At 42.4% G+C, this 6,000-nt stretch overlaps 1 protein-coding gene across 1 annotated transcript in view; it reads left to right on the top strand.

The window, feature by feature from the left end:
• The first annotated feature begins 294 nt into the window (after window positions 1-294).
• The window catches only part of LOC106870440 (uncharacterized), a 41,089-nt gene continuing 35,383 nt past the window's right edge, over window positions 295-6,000 (top strand). The window contains exon 1 of the mRNA XM_089354411.1: window positions 295-314. The gene's annotated coding sequence lies outside the window, so the exon portion shown is untranslated. The remainder of the gene's footprint in view (window positions 315-6,000) is intronic.

Genomic DNA, 6,000 nt, shown 5'->3' with positions numbered 1-6,000 from the left:
TAAGAATATAACGGAACGCTGAACTCCAGACTATGAACTTAAACAACACTTTATTTAGGTGGTAAACATACAAATCTTTAGTTCTTGTTGTTACAGCTTCTGTGTGTATGAGCATAGTTGTTGGGACGTTGTTCTGTAGTTGTGAGCGAGCTGTCGAGTGTAAGTCCGAAAGATGGAGAGTGACAGCTTAAAATACGTCCATGCTCAATCGCTGGCCAGCGAGAAAGAGAATGAATCAAGCGGGAAACGCTTGCTTGTTTAATTCCACGCATGCGCACGGCGTTACTACAATGTCATGCAAAAATCACATTACAGTAAGTGACTCTCTTTTTTCCTTTCTTTTTCTGGTTCATAGGATTATGCTCAAGGTGGCTCCGTCATTCACACGTGCCATCCTCGCTACATTCACCCGTCTTCTTTTTTTTAAACATTCACTAGACAAAGCTTCCCTCTCTACTCTCACCTTCCTCTTCAAGCAATACTTGAAGAAGTTGGTGAGAGATTCACCAGAGAGGAAAGTGTTTATCTCTAGACCTTTCAGACTTGTCCACCATACACATTCTTTCGCCATAGCCACAAGTACGATGAAAATGGCTCTTCCTTCCCGTTTCAAGGAAGGAGGCGCGACAATATTCACGATAGACTCGGTTGATAGACCGACTCGTCCCACACGCGATAGCAGTCGTTCGACATAGACCCACAGGTCGGAAATGGTTGGACATTGTACGAGTGCAAGCAGAACGGTTTCATCGCTCTGACCGCATCTCGGGCAGGTCGGCCCCGTGTTTCTCGAGCCATGCCTGTAGAGCTTATCCCGAACGGGTACCGCTTCTCAATAGCACTGCCAGGCCAGGGATCTCTGGAATTTGTCCATAAGTCCCGGCTCGAACGTCGTCTTGAACAGGCGAGTCAGGTATTCCTCGTCGACGCCCAGGTTCGCCCCGAGATTCTCGTACCTCCCCTCCACTAATCCCCCATAAAATGCTTTGGTTGTGTTGCAGTCGTTGAAGGTAGACAGACAGACAGACAGATAGATAGATAGATAGATAGATAGATAGATAGATAGATAGATAGATAGATGTGTATACACACAGACACTCTCACACTCACACAAACACACACTCACATCGTACGCTCACACACATGCACACACTCAAACACACACACGCACTCTCACACTCACACGCACACACTTACACACGGGCACTCTCTCTGTCTCGCACACACACACACACATATACACTCACGCACACACTTCCATATTTCTATACGTTCCTGAATACATATCACTCATTCACATGCGCACGTGCGCCAATATTACATAACTTTAGCTGGAGAGGATTAACTCAGCTAAATCTTTAATCTTTGAATAATTGGGGAGCCGAGTCCATTAATCTGCATCTGTGATTATCAATAATTATATCAATAACGTTTCAACAATTAGCTATCCTTTTATATTTTCTTCTTATTCCATTTCATTGAATTAATATTTTGTATCTTAAGGCGGGGGTGAGCTGGCAGAATTGTTAGCACGCCGGATGAAATGCTTCGCGGTATTTTGTCTGCCGCTACGTTCTCAGTTCAAATTCCGCCAAGATCGATTTTGCCTTTCATCCTTTCCGGATCGATAAATTATGCACCAGTTGAGTACAGGGGTCTATCTAATCGACTGGTCCACCTTTTTGTCTAACAAATCAACCCCAGGACTTATTCTTTGTAAGCCTTGTACTTATTCTATCGATCTCTTTGCCGAACCACTAAGTTACGGGGACGTAAACACACCAGCATCGGTTGTCAAGCGATGGTGAAGGAACAAATACAGAAACATATACGTAAATAAATATATACGACAGGCTTCTTTCAGTTTCCAGCTACCAAATCCACTTACAAGGCTTTGGTCAGCATGAGGCTATAGTAGAAAACACTTGCCCAAGGTGCTACGCAGTGGGACTAAATCCGGAACCATGTGGTTGGTAAGCAAGCTTTTTTATTTCACAATATTTGCCGTGAGGCAGTACATAGATGGGACGAACAAGGACAGACAAAACACAAAAAGGTGAAGTGGTTGCTTAATAATTAAAAATTACAGTTGGAATGAAAATTTACAATGACCAACAGTTAAAAATATAATAAAATATCTTTGTTATTGCGATTTGCAATAATGACGTCAAAAGGGAAGGCCTGCGGCCACCTGAATAGAACCTTTGCTTTCTTCCACCGACTCCACTTACCTGGTGCCAATCACTCTCAGCTTGCGTTCCACAGGCTTCCATCTCTTCACGAACGTGTTCAGTGACAGGCACCTCTTTTCCAGCCTGATCTTACTCATGAGGTGGTAACTAAAAATGTTCACCAACCCCTGGCCGGAGACAAAGGTACCTGTCACTGTTCCTCTTACTCGCGTCTTCCATACTGTTTCTTTCAGTATGGCTACTACGCAGAAAAAACAAGCCTTCCTTTCCCTGTTAAGGGAGAGAGGCGGCACAATCTCGATGATAGACTCAGTCGATAGCTGTACTCTTCCCATCGATGACAACAGTTGTTCTGTGAAAACTATCAGTCCCGTTAATTCCGGGCATTCCACAAATGCGTGCAAAACGGTTTCCCTGTCCTGCCTGTACCTCGGACATGTCGGCGAGACGGCACTTCCGTGTCTTGACAGTTTATCTCAAACAGGTAACGCCGCACGAAAGCACTGCCAAGCCAGGGATTTCCGTAATTATCCAGATACCCCGGCCTGAACGTTCTCCTGAACAGATTGATCAACTGATTTTCATCGTAGCCCAGGGTCTCCCCCCAAGGCGTCTTCGGACATAAATTCCACTAACCAGCTATAAAAATCTGCGGTGGAACTCCTGTTGCCGACATTGCCCGCCCGAGAGAGTAGCTGAAGTGCCTAACGGTACTCCAATTGCCAATCCCCCAGACTAGGTCTCTGCTTGATCCATGTACCAATGTCCATTAAGGACGTTAACCGCGGAAGGTAGAACCGGACATGCGGTGGCCACACCTGCTCCCCATCCAGATAAAGCCAGAGGTGGCTCAACCTTAACGCGAGTTTTCATATTTTCAGCCAAGGCATCCTTAGCCCACCCTTTAGCGGTTTCTAGCAGCAAACAGAGCGCTTCACAAGAGGCTTTCCTCCCTTCCACAAAAAGGTGTAAAGGATTCTCTCCAACTTGTTCAGTCACAAATTTGGGCAAGGCACGACGGTCAGACGGTAGGTGATAACTGATGCTATAAACATCTGCACCACCTCCGCCTTCCCTAGCAAAGATAACGCCCGCCCAGACCAGGTTTGGGTTAGAGAAGTCACCTTACTGGTTACCTCCCTCCAATTTTTTTCTATCTGGAGGTCTGGGCCAAACCAGACCTCAAGCAGCTTAACAGGACTTTCCATCTAACGCCCCACGACGTTATTGGATGTCATCGGCTCGCCCCTTCAGGTGCCGAGTTACAAATCGACCGACTTGTCCTTGTTAACCTTTGCTCCTGCCACCGCCTCGTAACTTTTTATGGCCTCTTCCACCACTGGAAGCTGGCCCTCATCCGCCTCGATTATGGAGATGTCATCCGCATACGGAAGGCGGAGGTGGTGCAGATGTTTATAGCATCAGTTATCACCTACCGTCTGACCGTCGTGCCTTGCCCAAATTTGTGACTGAACAAGTTGGAGAGAATCCTTTACACCCCTGACGGCACTGAACGTTCGATCCTGAATGGTTTCGAAAAGAAACCGTTCACTTTGACGACAGACTCGATGTCGCTGTACAAAGCAGCAATCCAACCGCGGAAGGTCGGGCCCAGGCCAGCCTTCTCGAGGACCGCCGCCAAGTACCGATGGTTGACCCTATCAAATGCTTTAGACTGGTCTAAATGTACCAGTGCCCCCTCCTGCGCCAGAAAAAGAACTTGTGAGTAATGTGTTGCTGTGGACACCAAATCATGGTACTACAGCAGCTGGAAGACCATAGAGGATGTATATACAACAGCTTGTAGAAGACGTTGGATGCCAAGCTGAAGACTTAAAAACACTAACTGAAGATCAGGAAAGGTAGAGAAGAGTAGTCAGTCTGGCCCGGGCAATCAGCCTGACTGGATGATACCTCGTTTTAAAAAGAGCCATGGACATTATAGGAGAGCTGCTACTTAAGAAAACATATCAATGACAAAAATTATCAATAAGAAATTACTTTTAAAGTTAATTATCATTCATGACTAGAGTTGAGTGCTATAGCTTATCTGGAGGGCGTGAGTTCAGTCCCTGTGTCAAAGTATTTATATTCTAGTACAAGCGGAATGAGCAAGTGGTATGATAATTAAGAAAATAATTAATACAGAGAAACTGATAGCAATTGCTATTTAAATCAGTTACAAACAAAATACTAGCTGAAATGACTTAGCAAATTTGCATTTCGTGCATTAATTGGTGGCATGATTAAATATTTATCGCAAGCTGCGTCTATGAGAAAATCTAACATAAACTTAATGCTCTTCGCATTCAGTTTACAATATCTACGCTTTGGGAAGTAAACAAATCCACGCGAATAGGAAAGCCTTCTTTTTTCTCTCGATGGCTTATCTGCCCCTTTATTAGACTATTTTCCTTAGTCATTGCACGGTGATCCCCATAAGCTTTAAGCTTATATAAAAATCCCATTATTATTATCTACATGATTGTAAATCACGGCGCCGTAATAAAAGACCATTCACACCGAAAGCATATATATATATATATATATATAAGGTTTTTAAACTTTTAAATTTTCATATTCAAAAGAGACAGAGACTTCAAATTCGATATATCGATTTATTCACCACTCTATGTTAACATTTCTGTGCCAAACTTATCCAGTGACTGGTCTATTGGATTTAGACATTTGGCACTTCTTCAGGAGTGGTTACCATTCGAACAAAACACGAAAAAACACAATAGACCAGTCACTGGATAAGTTTGGCACAGAAATGTTAACATAGAGTGGTGAATAAATCGATATATCGAATTTGAAGTCTCTGTCTCTTTTGAATATGAAAATTTAAAAGTTTAAAAACCTTATAATATAAATATAAACTGTGAGAACGACCCTTAAGGAATCTAGTTAATGATCTCCTAAGGTAAGCTCTTATGCTATATTGGTAACGGTTGCTACATCCTCTGGAAAAATTATTATATATATATATATATATATATATATATATATATACACACAAAGTTTTAAATTTAAATTTAAGAGAGATTTGACGCTAATATCCATTACAATAATATAAATTACAATAATAATGGATATTAGCGTCAAATCTCTCTGTTAAATTTAAATTTAAAACTTTGGATATATAAACAAGGAGAACGATCCCTAAGGAGTCTAATTTAGACATTTTGCGGTGAAATCTCCTGCTATATTGGTAACGATTACATAGTTTTCTATGAAAAATTATATATATATATATATATATATAAACTCACTGCAAAAATCTTAAAATTCCTAGTCATAGGTAACCATATTTAGCGCCAAAGAATAAAATTATAAAAATATACGAGGATGGTGTCGAAAATAATGCCAAAGCAAGCACAACTGGGGAGTGGGGTTGTTTTGTTTTGTTTTGTTTTTGTTAACTGGCTCTGGCTACGTTGCTTCAGTCTGCAGCGCTGAAAATGAGTACCAACTAATAACTGGTAAAGCTCTTGCTCGCTCCAGTTGTAACATCCTCGATATTCCGCTAGGTCAATATGAAGACGGCCGAGAGGGTGTGTACGTCTTTTCGCGACTACAAAGGCACCTAAAACGATCAAGAAAGTTACCAGGTTTACTCGCTTGCGAGTGACGATTAAGCATTTCACATATGCACGCGCGCACACACACAAATCAGCAGAGAAACACACGACCATACACATATACACAAGAACACACACTTACAAAAACGCACACACAGAGAAACACACACATATACACACACGAACACGAACACACAAACACACACATATACATACAGAAACACGCA

Source organism: Octopus bimaculoides, chromosome 6, assembly GCF_046866305.1.
Source record: "Octopus bimaculoides isolate indiv1 chromosome 6, ASM4686630v1, whole genome shotgun sequence".
In the NCBI taxonomy this organism is placed as follows: Eukaryota; Metazoa; Mollusca; class Cephalopoda; order Octopoda; family Octopodidae; genus Octopus; species Octopus bimaculoides.
This window is presented reverse-complemented; position numbering and strand designations above follow the sequence as displayed.